The sequence below is a fragment of the Drosophila rhopaloa genome, unplaced genomic scaffold (genome assembly GCF_018152115.1).
Source record: "Drosophila rhopaloa isolate 14029-0021.01 unplaced genomic scaffold, ASM1815211v1 contig_2, whole genome shotgun sequence".
Taxonomy (NCBI): domain Eukaryota; kingdom Metazoa; phylum Arthropoda; class Insecta; order Diptera; family Drosophilidae; genus Drosophila; species Drosophila rhopaloa.
Genome location: NW_025335083.1, coordinates 20,241,451 through 20,257,129, shown reverse-complemented (window position 1 = coordinate 20,257,129; position 15,679 = coordinate 20,241,451). Strand labels below are relative to the sequence as shown.

General features: G+C 35.6%; 5 non-coding genes across 5 annotated transcripts; 3 read left to right on the top strand and 2 right to left on the bottom strand.

Moving 5' to 3' along the window:
* Positions 1-3,990: 3,990 nt before the first annotated feature.
* LOC123037839 lies at positions 3,991-4,130 on the top strand. The gene has a single exon (XR_006417646.1). It is a non-coding gene; the product is annotated as a U4 spliceosomal RNA (small nuclear RNA).
* Positions 4,131-5,317: 1,187 nt separating this feature from the next.
* LOC123037842 lies at positions 5,318-5,441 on the bottom strand. Its single transcript, XR_006417649.1, has one exon. It is a non-coding gene; the product is annotated as a U5 spliceosomal RNA (small nuclear RNA).
* A 944-nt stretch (positions 5,442-6,385) lies between these two features.
* LOC123037835 lies at positions 6,386-6,581 on the top strand. The gene has a single exon (XR_006417642.1). It is a non-coding gene; the product is annotated as a U2 spliceosomal RNA (small nuclear RNA).
* Positions 6,582-7,584: 1,003 nt separating this feature from the next.
* On the bottom strand, positions 7,585-7,692 carry LOC123037844. The gene has a single exon (XR_006417651.1). It is a non-coding gene; the product is annotated as a U5 spliceosomal RNA (small nuclear RNA).
* Positions 7,693-9,751: 2,059 nt separating this feature from the next.
* Positions 9,752-9,947, top strand: LOC123037858. The gene has a single exon (XR_006417665.1). It is a non-coding gene; the product is annotated as a U2 spliceosomal RNA (small nuclear RNA).
* Positions 9,948-15,679: the final 5,732 nt, after the last annotated feature.

Here is a 15,679-nt window from a genome sequence, read left to right as displayed (position 1 = left end):
ATCTGGGGAGAGGTCTCTCGATTGCTCGAAGTAATTTACACTTTTCTAACTTCAACTTTACAAACTTTGCTCTCCTTTGCAGGGAACCCACAATAAAAAGGCGAAAAAGTGGAACGACAAGAGAAATTAACACAAATGCCTCATAAACTGGCATATCTTGATGAACAGGAAAGGGAACGGAAACGGGAAACGGAAGAGCCACCCACCAGCTCAAGGACACGTGTTAAGTAGCCCTATCCATAGTCATTATCAGTTTGTGAACTGTGAGCAAACATGCCGAACCTCCATCACGTCGACTACAATCGAAAGTATTCCGCCACGGAAACGATTCAGGTAAGCTCCTTCTGCTCCGCCAATTTCTTTGCCATTTAAGTCGAATCGCCTGCTGGGCGAGCATTAAAAAGTACAACTTAAGTGCGATAATTAAAAATGAAACGAACAATTTACGAGTGCGATCTGAGGAGTCTGGCACGCGACCAAAGTTGTGGGCGTTCCCAGCTCTATCTATCCTGGCGATTTTTCACACCCAAGACACTGGTCATGTCCGAATGGAGACTTTACGTTTGACTTGCCCACCGACTTGATTGATGTGCACCGTCGTTTTGTTGTTTGCGCAGAGCTCAACAAATTAATTGAAGAGTTTCCGTGTTTTTTTTCGGCAATGGAGTGCGCTGGGCAATGGTAATCCTGGGAGCAACCCCCAAGACACGCCTACTGTCCCGCTAATTGCTGTCATAAATTTTGAACTCAACTCGCTGGGAAACATTCTTTCGGCAAATTGTTGTATTCGGTCGTTGAGGAAAATGGTGAAAAGGGGGTAGATACGCTATTACCAAAGGGTTGTATAGGGCAAGTTTGAAGATTGAGCAATTAGAGAAAGAAATAACTTAATGGAAAGCGTTCTTGAGGGAAACAAAAATTGTCTAAGCCTATTTCCCTTAAAATTCGGAACTTACAAACGATATCTTGGTGGTACTTGTGTTAAGTTCATGAAGATTATTTATTAAATTAATGAATGTTCTCTTGAAACTGAAAAGGATTTTAGCGAATTATATCCATCAATGAATATGTGGGGATTCTTAAATGGAAAACCTATTTTTCTTAAAATATAAGTGTGAAAATGTTAAATTTCAATGTCTAATGCTGTTGTAGAAGTAATTTCCCAAAATTTAAAAAATAAAAAATTATATTTACTTTATGACATATAATTTTAAGACTATATAAAGGGTGGTTTGAGGAAGGACAAGGCTAAATCTGTAAATGTAGATCCTAATATTTATAACATTATCTGGTAAATCATTTTAAAGAGTATATTTTATTCGAAACAATAGAATGGTGTTACTCTTTAGCTTCCATTTGTTTTGGTTTGCATGTTGTCTCAGCTTGGGCTCTTCCCGCGACCACTTTCCCCGTACTTTCCCCGCGCTTTCTCCCTTGTCACCCGGAATGAAAATCGCTAGAAACAACGTCGGGAAAGTCGTCTGTACTGGCTGCTGTTGCTTTTTATTTCCCAGCTGCTTTCGTTTTGTGTTTTTCCTCGTAGAGAACGTGGCTTCCGGATTCCTTTAGTCCTGCGTTAAAGCGAGATGGACATAAGCGGCGAAAGAGAAGGGGAGACTTCGTCTCTGAAACTTGATTAAGTAGTTTCCGCGTGCTTTTATTTGCACAATAAAAACATAACGTTTTTTTTTTGTTTCGCTAGAGTTGCTTCTCTAGTATTAAAGTTGGGTGAAAAAAGCGCCAGAGCAAAATGTGTGAAGTGGACTTTTCCCGGGGAATTGCATCCCTTGGTTGTCATGCTAGACGTGCTGGCTGTTGCTATTTAAGCCGCTATTTTTATGGCTTTCACGTTGGAATGATAACGTTATGACTCCATTGTGACAAGTCGCGAACGTGGTTTAGTTAAAATTGTCTGGTCATGCGGGATTATCTGAAAGGATGGTTTATTCTCACTCATGAGATAAGCAGCACAATTTAGAAACAAATAATACAAGAGCATGGGATATATATTTTTATTTTGATCATATCAAAAATAATGCTACTAAAATCAGTAAAATTATTCTTAGTCAGTTAAAAAAATATATTTTTACATGCTTTTAGGCAGCCAAAAAGATAAATAAATTTTAAGTTTTTTGATCAGTATTGATATATATTATATATATATCAAACATATGTCATATATTTGCTATAGCTTGTAGACAATTTGATCAACTTAAAACTTGCTGTTCAAAGACTTTATATGTTCAAAGTTAGAAGAAGTAGTTAGTTGATTTTGAGAACTAACAAAATTAAATTTGTTAAGTGTTGACCTTCTCTTAAAGCATTTCTCTTACACTTTTAATTGGTAAAATATTAGTATCGCTATGTAAGCCGTATGTTTTTAAAATAACTTTCATTTTGTTTAAGTATTAAAGAGTTAGAGACTCAACTAGCTATATTTCCGATCACCCATTTCTTCCCGCCTAAATACCATTAACAGCTTTCTAGTATTGCCTAATGGTCGTGTATCTGAACGTAAATAGCGGCCATATGCCGTGTTTTATACCCGCAGACGACGCGGCCATTAAAAATGATTACAGAAATGCCTTAGCACACCCGCCCACGAATCTAATTTCACTTTTCGCCGCATATGCTGCCCACTTGCAACTTGCCTTTTTTGGCCATTTCATTTTTCTTCTTTTTTTTGGCAAAACAAACAACATAAATATGGATTTCTCATTAAAATGCCAAAGTTATGCCGGCACGTAGATGGAAATGCTGCGAGTCCTTCGAGTCCTGCGAGAGCGGAGCCTGCGCATTCGATTTGTTTTGCTCTCCCCCAATGTCAATGTCGTGCTCTCTTAGCCATGTTCCTGCTCTCTTTTGGGCCAAGTCACGTGCTGCCATTGAAGGAATTTCACTGCCGGCTGGGTCGTAAAGGAGAGCAGCCGGATGAGATGGGGGCACGAGCATTGGCACTGGCACTGGCACTTCTCTTAACACTCAGCCAGGACGAAAGGACAATGTGACGCATTTGTCATGAAACGGATTTCCGGTATTGTCGTCGCTGTCTCTGCCACCCCACTGGATACCGCCCATCCACATCCCCACTTGGCTTTCGCTAGGAAAACTTGTTCAATTTTTTATGACAAAGCCGTGGAGGAGCAAAGAACGATGGAAAGTCGCAAAGAAAAAAAAAGTTTGTCGTGCCTGGCCGCAAAAGTGGCTATTTAGCATTTTAGAGTAGGCGAACATGACCTCAAGGAACCTTGTGCCCCCATTCACCGCACTCCTCTGATTCTTTGCCATTTGGGCCTCTGAATTTTTCATTAATTGTATTTAAAATGGTTCGCCGAAGAAAAAAGTACAAGTGGAAATTTAAATGAGCTAAATTTAACAATGATTACCGGTAATGGGTAAAATTTCAAGGTGGTAGAGATTAGAAACATAAAAAGGATACTTCTTAACACTTAAATTTAAAGTCCAAACGTGTTAATATTATTTCCTAACTGTTTCAAATTTGACTATAAATTTTGTTGTTAAATGTAGATGGTTAAATGAAAATGGTTAATATTTATTTTAATTACACTGTGCCGCAGTAAATTTGTACCCCGCAAAAAAAGATCATATGTTATAGGTGCAACAAATAGTTAATTCATGAATCCTTATTCTTCTTTAGTTTCGAAAATGCAAATTAGCGTAAAAAAAAATTAGCGTCCAAATAATTTTTTTAACTTGAAAAATATATTTTATAGTACATTCAACAAAACTCACCAATTATATTAATGTAGGTATCGTACAGTTGCTCAGCTCTTTAGATAAAACACCCTTAAATGCATTTTCCCTGTTTTCCAAACATGAGATCAAAACTACTACTCAGGTAGGTAGTCCTTGAAAAGTATGCAGCAATTCCCTATCTCACGATGCACCCTTAGTTTAATAATTCTAATAATTCCCAACTAGTTCTATCCTTTTTCGAGTGGTATAGGAATAGATTTGGAGTTGAAAGTTATCTTTGCGCAGAGGCGATATCGTAACCAATGAAGTTCTACTGAGGTGCGATTATTGCTAGTTGAAAACTTTAACCAATACCCCGCCATGGGGACGTGAAATACCGTCCACTACGGCAATTTTTGGGAGCCCGAGAGGGCCATTAAAAATACATTAAAATATTAGATTTACTCTATTAACATCCCAAAAGTAGTAGCTGCTGAACTCAGCATCTTCTCTCTAAAGGAAGTCCTTAAAACGTGTTAATGAAACGACACCAAAGGCAAATCTTGATGAGTCATAATCATTAAGTGACCATATAACTAAGATACTTGGGATAAACTGAGTTGGCTTAAAAAGGATATGAAGTCCACACAAATGGCAAATCATTGTGTAAAACTATTTTGCCTCAACCATTAATTTCAGACCAAGCAAAGCCATGCTAAAGGGTTCATGGACATTAGACAAATTAAACTTAATGCTAACTCCCATTTATAGCCTACTTCAGCTAAATTACAATAACCGTCCTTTGCATACAAATGCCTGTTGGTGTGTGAATGCGGGAAAATTCCCCAAATGTTCCTGACCGAAAATTACTGTCGCAATTTATGTTTATGTGACTGGAAACTTTTTCCTCTGGCTAGATTTTTGTGTTTTTATAGTTCAAGTTCGACAGGGGAAGGAAACCAGATAAACTGAAACCTTTAACTTCTGTGTGAATTTACTACTTGGTTAGTTTTGGCTTTCGAAAAACTTCAACCGAGCCTTTTTGGTTTTTACTTTTGCCAATTTAGACACGAGAAAAAAAAAAGAATGCCCCCACACTGAATTCAGATTTTCCGATGCGTAACGTCGGTTCAACTCTAGAGACTGACGGGCTGGCTTGTTTTCCTTTTTATGAACTTAGCAAATGTAATTCCGAAGCGACCCATGACCCCGAACATATTTCATTTTTTACGCTTAGCCTACTTTTTGTCAATGCCGAGCATGTAGCACTGATTTGGATTGTGGCCTTTTCTTGGATCGCCTCAATTTATGCGTTATTTATGCAAAACAATCCCGCATTGATGAAGATGCCTTCGAATAAAGCCAGGACCGTGAGCCCTGGGAAAAGCCCAGGAAGAGATAAAATGATTCAATTAAAATTTATGGGAATGGCAAAAAGGAAGGTGCAAAGCGTACTGTTGTTGATACCATCTTTATTTTAGAACTGTTCAAGGAATTCCGTTTTCTTAAAGGCTTCAAATTCTTTTTATTGCAAATAAAATGGATTTTTCTTTAAATTAGAAAGTATACAGATAACTCTTTCGAATGGTATTTTGATTTAAAAATGTATTATCAATTGGCCCAGCAACAATAGTCGCTAGGCCTTAACAAAAATTGAGTTTAGACTCATTTGGGTGTCCCTCTCCACGGAAATCTTTAGTAAAAGGCGAAAGATTTATTCGACAATTGAAGAGAAACCAGAGTAATTTAACAACACCAAACGCACGGTTCTAGGTTCAGAAATGGCTAGAACTAGTTGGGAATTATTAAAATGACTGTACGAAGTAGATTGCAAATGAAAGGCGGTCAATCCAGCTACCTGGAAAAAGGTGTTAAGGGGAGTAAGGGAGTTAATTTAAACAACAAAATTGTAGGGTTGATGTTTATACTTTTTGAGGTAGATAATTGATATTATACTTATTAAACAATCACCTGTATCACCTTATGTTTATTTGGCGACTAGGTTTTGACAGCTATGCTGAAGAACATCAAAGTTTTGCCGAAGTACTTACTATTTTTGAATTCATACCAATTCCTTTGTTAGTTGTGTTGTTGAGTATTGTTGAGGTCGTTAGATTTGCAGTCAATTAACACTTTAGTCTTGGTAAATTAATTTCACCGAACAAATTAAATTATTAACTTTTATTGTTCTATATAATCGGGTTATCTTTTATGAAATTCTGTCTGAACTGTCATTTGTACCTATAAACATCGCTAGTAAATAAACACGATGATGACCTTTTTACTGGCTGTTGTTTTTGCTATACTATTTACAACTCAATCTATAAATGTACCAAGAGGTCGTCGAAGGTGCGGCACATGGAGGGATAACTGTTATATTAATAGTCAGGGAAATTGTGTAAGCACGCGAGGAGGTCCATGTGGCCTTGACATTTTGATAAGAGATAAATGATAATAAATGGCTTAAAAATGCAATACAATGTTAACCAAATATAAAACATTACTTACTATATTGGCAATATTGTATATTTTATTTTGCTGGAAATATTCTATAAGCGAAAGTGTGTAATAAACATCCCCCAAAGTATTCTGCAATTTTTGTTTTTTTTTTTTCATTTTTAAACCTAATAATTCACAACTAGTTTTAGCTGCATACGAATCAACTTCTTTGGTTTGTGCAGAAATAGTTATCGCTTCTCGGCCTTATGGCTAAGATCAAAGTGTAGTATCTGTTCTTATCAGCTTAACATCTGATAGTTCCTCCATTGGAGGACAACAAATGTTAAACTGATTTTTGGAATCAGACGGAGTGCTAGGGGCTTGCTCCACCTCTGTCGCGGGTTGGCCCGGTATTGCAGTACCGCCGGGATTTCGGCCCAACTGATTGATAAATGCTAATATCTAGGGAGAAAAACAGGACTCTATTGAGTTGTGAAATCCCTGTTGTTCATAGTTGAAAGCAATTCCTGTGTGGGATGCAAATTGAAAGGATTGTGTGTCATGATAGTTGTTTTTGCTGACATTGCAAGTGTGCACTTTTGGCCCAGGTTTGTTTTTGTTTTATTTGGGTGGAGACAAGCTGCTTTTCAGTTTTATAGAAAATTGTTTTGCCACTCGGTCTCTGTCAAGTGATTTGGAAAATTGAATGGATTAATTTTTTAGTCATACCGTTTTTGTTGTCTGTTGTCTCTCTTTACTAATGCTTCTAGACTAAGTTCTTACCGACAGCCGAAGAGTTTTCGCTGTTTTATAAGTACTAAATAAGTGCGATTAAAAACAATATCAACTTAGGGGACTTAATAAAATGTGTTCTGTGCTCCACAGGCACAATTTTTATCACCTCCCATAAGACTTTTACTTGATTTCGGTATTGTCAAGGTGTGATCTTCTACTTCCTCAAAAGTATCTGTGTTCGTTTTGGAATATTTTAATTTGTCATATAATATTACAAATTATAATTAAATAATAGAAACTGAATATGAATAATAATTGAATCTTTATATGTATTTATATACAGAGCTGACAGCTAATTAGCGCCAAGAGTCTGGCAGTTCCTTTAAAAACCATTACAAAATGGTAACTTTACTTTTATTAATTTTAATAGTTCATTGCTGCTGCTGCTTCTTTATTTCTTTAATTTGGTTTCAAACGCTTAAGGACAGAAAATGGTGTTCCTCAAATTTGTTAGCCCTTCGTTAAGACTCCGTCACCAAAAACTCGAATTATTACAATAACGTGTCTTGTATTTCACCTTTTTATTGAACATTTGGAGGTAGCAGCCACAAACTTTAAAAGGTATTAAAACAACAGCATTGATATCTTTCATGAGATATACTTGTTTGAGTATTTGTTAAATTTATAATCGATTTGCCCGGCAACCGAAGTCGCTAGGCCTAAACAAAAATTGAGTTTAGACTCATTTGAGTGTCCCTCTCCACGGAAATCTTTAGTAAAAGGCGAAAGATTTATTCGACAATTGAAGAGAAACCAGAGTGATTTAACAACACCAAACGCACGGTTCTAGGTTCAGAAATGGCTAGAACTAGTTGGGAATTATTAAAATGACTGTTCGAAGTAGATTGCAACTGAAAGGTGGTCAATCCAGCTACCTGGAAAGGGTGTTAAGGGGAATAAGGGAGTTAATTTAAACAAAAAAATTGTAGGGTTTATGTTTATACATTATGAGGTAGATAATTGATATTATATGTATGTTTTTACAGCTATGGGATACCGGCATTTTCCTAATGATGAAGGAGACGTTTCCGACCCCATAAAGTATATATATTCTTGATCAGGATCAATAGGGGAGTCGATATTGCCATGTCCGTCTGTTTCAATACAGTTTGCGAGCTTAGTTTAAAAGCTAGCGATCTGAAACATTCACAGTCATCCTAAAACATGTGTTTTCAAGTTTGAAAACCCCGATCGGATGTCTATATCATATAGCTCCCATCGGAACAATAGGGTGAAATCGGTCCAAATTTGATGTTTTTCAGAATATTTCGCGCAGTGTGTAAGCAATTGAAATACATTTTCCAAGTCTTATTTATTTACGCACATCTTGATCAGGGTAAAAGCGCTTGCCGATCAGACGTCTATATCTTATAGCTTCCGTAGAAAAAATTGTTAAAGGCTGCGAAAGTATCCCTTTTTTTCTATTTTTATATGACATTTTTGCAGTATATAAGCTATTGACATGAAACTCTGCAAATCTAGTTTATTTATGTATAACTTATTTCTTTCGCTACTTTTTAAATTTTAGCAATTTCGGCAAAGTCTGCAGGGGTAATAAAACTTCGGGTTGCCGTCCTCATTATTTTTAAATTCAAACCAATTCTTATGTTAGTTGTGTTGCTGAGTATTGTCGAGGTCGTTAGGTTTGCAGTCAATAAACACTTTAGTCTTGGGAAGCTTTGTGTGAAAATTAATTTCACAGAACAAATTAAATTTTTAACTTTTTTGGTTCTATATAATCTGGTTATCTTTTTTAAAATTGTGTCTGGACACTCATTTGTACATATAAACCTCTTTCGCATCAATCTTTTTAACAGAGTGCCTTAAAAAATCAACACGATGATGACCTTTTTACTGGCTGTTGTTTTTTTTTCTATACTATTTACAACTGAATCTACTTGGACAAAAATTGTACCAATAGGTCGTCGAAGGTGCACCACTTGGAGGAATGACTGTTTTGTTAATATTGAGGGTAGATGTACAACCGCCCGAGGAGTTCCATGTGGCCCTGAAACTTTGTTAAGAGAATAAATGGCTTAAAAATGCAATACAAATATAAAACATAACTTACTATATTGGCAATATGTATTTATTATTATTATTTTTTTTTATTGTGATATAACAACGAAATGGTAACAAAGATTGGTTCACTGTTACCTAACTGGGGAACTTAAACCAATCAGAAATAATAAACGGAAAAATTAATTATGTCAGCAGCACATAATAAATATAATTTATAGAAAAATTAAATAAATTGAGGCTAAGATTATGCGAGAAATTTAAGTATAGCATTACTGGTAATCATTAAGTCAAAACCCGAGCCAGCAGGTCTTGAGGATGATGGCCTTTCAGTCTTCTCCTGACCGTAGTGTATTATTATTTTGATTTTTTTTTTATATCCTTGTGGAGGGTGGACCCACGCACATACCAAGGGAAATTCTTTATTTTCCTCAAAGCTCGGTTTTGCTTGTTGTTTGGCTGCGATCCCCCATATTTATATGCCGTATCAAACTGCATTGCAGTATTCACGCTCATCAAAAGCCTGCAGGATGTGCAAGGCAAGTCTGTGAACCTGCTCTACTGTGCCATGTCCATGTCTGAAGACAAACTGGTGATCCGGAAGTAAATGATGTTGGCTAATAACTTCTCGTTGTCGTTGAATTATTTTGATGGAAATATTCTATACGCCAAAGTATGTGATAAACATCCCCCAAAGTGTACTGCAATATTTTGTTGTTTTTTTCTTATTTGTAAACCTTATAATTCACAACTAGTTTTAGCTGCATACGAACCAAGTGCTTTGGTTTGTGCTGAAATAGTTATCGCTTCTCGGCCTTATGGCTAAGATCAAAGTGTAGTATCTGTTCTTATCAGCTTAACATCTGATAGTTCCTCCATTGGAGGACAACAAATGTTAAACTGATTTTTGGAATCAGACGGAGTGCTAGGGGCTTGCTCCACCTCTGTCGCGGGTTGGCCCGGTATTGCAGTACCGCCGGGATTTCGGCCCAACTGATTGATAAATTTTACCATTTGTGGAAAACACTTTTCTTTATTGAGTTGTGAAATCCTTCCTTTTCCATCGTTGAAACAAATTCCTGTCTAACATGCAAATTCGAAGGATGTCTGTCATGATAGTTTCTTGCTGACATTGCCAACGAGTCCTTGCCGTTGCTCCGGCTTGGCTACTTTTGGGCGGAGACAAGCTTCTTTTAAGTTTCAGTCCTTCGGAAATTGTTTTGTCGTTCGTCGTTGTCAAGTGATTTGGAAAATTGAATTGATTAATTGTTTTGAACTGCGGGCTGGCTGGCTAAACTGTATTGATTGCCCCCAATCAGAAACTTTAAGAATCAAAATACTTTTTATTGAAAAGTTTAATGATTTTTTAGCTTTCGGTGCTCATTTTGATAAGCCGCCGAGCCCAATAAGAGAACAAAATTTATATATAACCTGCAAAAGAAAGAAGACTTTATAAAAATAGGTTAAAAAACTGAGGGACTACTTTGCGTTCAAGAAAAATGTACTTTATAGGGTGTGAAATGTGCCCTTCACTGCGTTGCAAACTTTTGACAGAAACTTGATCAACGGTAAATTAAAAATTTTAAATGCAGATTTTTTGAGAATCAAATCACAAGTCCTTAGAGGTATGCCACTTTGAAATCGGTTTAAATTTGGCAAAGTTATGGACTCTGGAAGGCCAATTGGGAGTCACATTTTTTACAAGTCTTCGGAAACTTGGAAATAACTGACATGAAAATGGATCAAAAATTTGATCAACGTAAAAATGAAAAATTTGAATGCAGTTTTTTTGAGAATCGAAACAGAAGTTTTTAGAGGTATGCCACTTTGAAATCGGTTTAAGTTTGCCAAAGTTATGGACTCTGGAAGGCCAATTGGGAGTCACATTTTTTACAAGTCTTCGGAAACTTGGAAATAACTGACATGAAAATGGGTCAAAAATTTGATCAACGTTTAAAATGAAAAATTTGAATGCAGTTTTTTTGAGAATCGAAACATAAGTTTTTAGAGGTATGCCACTTTGAAATCGGTTTAAGTTTGCCAAAGTTATGGACTCTGGAAGGCCAATTGGGAGTCACATTTTTTACAAGTCTTCGGAAACTTGGAAATAACTGACATGAAAATGGGTCAAAAATTTGATCAACGTAAAAATGAAAAATTTGAATGCAGTTTTTTTGAGAATCAAATCACAAGTCCTTAGAGGTATGCCACTTTGAAATCGGTTTAAATTTGGCAAAGTTATGGACTCTGGAAGGCCAATTGGGAGTCACATTTTTTACAAGTCTTCGGAAACTTGGAAATAACTGACATGAAAATGGATCAAAAATTTGATCAACGTAAAAATGAAAAATTTTAATGCAGTTTTTTTGAGAATCGAAACAGAAGTTTTTAGAGGTATGCCACTTTGAAATCGGTTTAGGTTTGCCAAAGTTATGGACTCTGGAAGGCCAATTGGGAGTCACATTTTTTACAAGTCTTCGGAAACTTGGAAATAACTGACATGAAAATGGGTCAAAAATTTGATCAACGTTAAAATGAAAAATTTGAATGCAGTTTTTTTGAGAATCGAAACAGAAGTTTTTAGAGGTATGCCACTTTGAAATCGGTTTAAGTTTGCCAAAGTTATGGACTCTGGAAGGCCAATTGGGAGTCACATTTTTTACAAGTCTTCGGAAACTTGGAAATAACTGACATGAAAATGGGTCAAAAATTTGATCAACGTTTAAAATGAAAAATTTGAATGCAGTTTTTTTGAGAATCAAATCACAAGTCCTTAGAGGTATGCCACTTTGAAATCGGTTTAAATTTGGCAAAGTTATGGACTCTGGAAGGCCAACTGGGAGTCACATTTTTTACAAGTCTTCGGAAACTTGGAAATAACTGACATGAAAATGGATCAAAAATTTGATCAACGTTAAAATGAAAAATTTGAATGCAATTTTTTTGAAACAGAAGTCTTTAGAGGTATGCCACTTTGAAATCGGTTTAAATTTGGCAAAGTTATGGACTCTGGAAGGCCAATTGGGAGTCACATTTTTTACAAGTCTATGGAAACTTGGAAATATTTGACATGAAAATGGGTCAAAAATTTGATCAACGTTAAAATGAAAAATTTGAATGCAGTTTTTTTGAGAATCGAAACAGAAGTTTTTAGAGGTATGCCACTTTGAAATCGGTTTAAGTTTGCCAAAGTTATGGACTCTGGAAGGCCAATTGGGAGTCACATTTTTTACAAGTCTTCGGAAACTTGGAAATAACTGACATGAAAATGGGTCGAAAATTTGATCAACGTTAAAATGGAAAATTTGAATGCAGTTTTTTTGAGAATCGAAACAGAAGTCTTTAGAGGTATGCCACTTTGAAATCGGTTTAAATTTGAAAAAGTTATGGACTCAGGAAGTCCAATTGGGAGTCACCTTTTACAAGTATGCGGAAACTTGGAAATAACTGACATGAAAATGGGTCGAAAATTTGATCAACGTTAAAATGAAAAATTTTAATGTAGTTTTTTTGAGAATCGAAACAGAAGTCTTTAGAGGTATGCCACTTTGAAATCGGTTTAAATTTGAAAAAGTTATGGACTCAGGAAGTCTAATTGGGAGTCACCTTTTTTACAAGTCTTCGGAAACTTGGAAATAACTGACATGAAAATGGGTCGAAAATTTGATCAACGTTAAAATGAAAAATTTGAATGTAGTTTTTTTGAGAATCGAAACAGAAGTCTTTAGAGGTATGCCACTTTGAAATCGGTTTAAATTTGAAAAAGTTATGGACTCAGGAAGGCCAATTGGGAGTCACCTTTTACAAGTATGCGGAAACTTGGAAATAACTGACATGAAAATGGGTCGAAAATTTGATCAACGTTAAAATGAAAAATTTGTATGTAGTTTTTTTGAGAATCGAAACAGAAGTTTTTAGAGGTATGCCACTTTGAAATCGGTTTAAGTTTGCCAAAGTTATGGACTCTGGAAGGCCAATTGGGAGGCATATTTTTACAAGTCTTCGGAAACTTGGAAATAACTGACATGAAAATGGGTCAAAAATTTGATCAACGTTAAAATGAAAAATTTGAATGCAGTTTTTTTGAGAATCGAAACAGAAGTTTTTAGAGGTATGCCACTTTGAAATCGGTTTAAGTTTGCCAAAGTTATGGACTCTGGAAGGCCAATTGGGAGTCACATTTTTTACAAGTCTTCGGAAACTTGGAACTTGACATGAAAATGGGTCAAAAATTTGATCAACGTTAAAATGAAAAATTTGAATGCAGTTTTTTTGAGAATCGAAAGAGAAGTCTTTAGAGGTGTGCCACTTTGAAATCGGTTTAAATTTGGCAAAGTTATGGACTCTGGAAGGCCAATTGGGAGTCACATTTTTTACAAGTCTTCGGAAACTTGGAAATAACTGACATGAAAATGGGTCAAAAATTTGATCAACGTTTAAAATGAAAAATTTGAATGCAGTTTTTTTGAGAATCAAATCACAAGTCCTTAGAGGTATGCCACTTTGAAATCGGTTTAAATTTGGCAAAGTTATGGACTCTGGAAGGCCAACTGGGAGTCACATTTTTTACAAGTCTTCGGAAACTTGGAAATAACTGACATGAAAATGGATCAAAAATTTGATCAACGTTAAAATGAAAAATTTGAATGCAATTTTTTTGAAACAGAAGTCTTTAGAGGTATGCCACTTTGAAATCGGTTTAAATTTGGCAAAGTTATGGACTCTGGAAGGCCAATTGGGAGTCACATTTTTTACAAGTCTATGGAAACTTGGAAATATTTGACATGAAAATGGGTCAAAAATTTGATCAACGTTAAAATGAAAAATTTGAATGCAGTTTTTTTGAGAATCGAAACAGAAGTTTTTAGAGGTATGCCACTTTGAAATCGGTTTAAGTTTGCCAAAGTTATGGACTCTGGAAGGCCAATTGGGAGTCACATTTTTTACAAGTCTTCGGAAACTTGGAAATAACTGACATGAAAATGGGTCGAAAATTTGATCAACGTTAAAATGGAAAATTTGAATGCAGTTTTTTTGAGAATCGAAACAGAAGTCTTTAGAGGTATGCCACTTTGAAATCGGTTTAAATTTGAAAAAGTTATGGACTCAGGAAGTCCAATTGGGAGTCACCTTTTACAAGTATGCGGAAACTTGGAAATAACTGACATGAAAATGGGTCGAAAATTTGATCAACGTTAAAATGAAAAATTTTAATGTAGTTTTTTTGAGAATCGAAACAGAAGTCTTTAGAGGTATGCCACTTTGAAATCGGTTTAAATTTGAAAAAGTTATGGACTCAGGAAGTCTAATTGGGAGTCACCTTTTTACAAGTCTTCGGAAACTTGGAAATAACTGACATGAAAATGGGTCGAAAATTTGATCAACGTTAAAATGAAAAATTTGAATGTAGTTTTTTTGAGAATCGAAACAGAAGTCTTTAGAGGTATGCCACTTTGAAATCGGTTTAAATTTGAAAAAGTTATGGACTCAGGAAGGCCAATTGGGAGTCACCTTTTACAAGTATGCGGAAACTTGGAAATAACTGACATGAAAATGGGTCGAAAATTTGATCAACGTTAAAATGAAAAATTTGTATGTAGTTTTTTTGAGAATCGAAACAGAAGTTTTTAGAGGTATGCCACTTTGAAATCGGTTTAAGTTTGCCAAAGTTATGGACTCTGGAAGGCCAATTGGGAGGCATATTTTTTACAAGTCTTCGGAAACTTGGAAATAACTGACATGAAAATGGGTCGAAAATTTGATCAACGTTAAAATGAAAAATTTGAATGCAGTTTTTTTGAGAATCGAAACAGAAGTTTTTAGAGGTATGCCACTTTGAAATCGGTTTAAGTTTGCCAAAGTTATGGACTCTGGAAGGCCAATTGGGAGTCACATTTTTTACAAGTCTTCGGAAACTTGGAAATAACTGACATGAAAATGGGTCAAAAATTTGATCAACGTTAAAATGAAAAATTTGAATGCAGTTTTTTTGAGAATCGAAACAGAAGTTTTTAGAGGTATGCCACTTTGAAATCGGTTTAAGTTTGCCAAAGTTATGGACTCTGGAAGGCCAATTGGGAGTCACATTTTTTACAAGTCTTCGGAAACTTGGAACTTGACATGAAAATGGGTCAAAAATTTGATCAACGTTAAAATGAAAAATTTGAATGCAGTTTTTTTGAGAATCGAAAGAGAAGTCTTTAGAGGTGTGCCACTTTGAAATCGGTTTAAATTTGGCAAAGTTATGGACTCTGGAAGGCCAATTGGGAGTCACATTTTTTACAAGTCTTCGGAAACTTGGAAATAACTGACATGAAAATGGGTCGAAAATTTGATCAACGTTAAAATGGAAAATTTGAATGCAGTTTTTTTGAGAATCGAAACAGAAGTCTTTAGAGGTATGCCACTTTGAAATCGGTTTAAATTTGAAAAAGTTATGGACTCAGGAAGTCCAATTGGGAGTCACCTTTTTACAAGTATGCGGAAACTTGGAAATAACTGACATGAAAATGGGTCAAAAATTTGATCAACGTTAAAATGAAAAATTTGAATGCAGTTTTTTTGAGAATCGAAACAGAAGTCTGTAGAGGTATGCCACTTTGAAATCGGTTTAAATTTGAAAAAGTTATGGACTCAGGAAGTCCAATTGGGAGTCACCTTTTTTACAAGTATGCGGAAACTTGGAAATAACTGACATGAAAATGGGTCAAAAATTTGATCAACGTTAAAA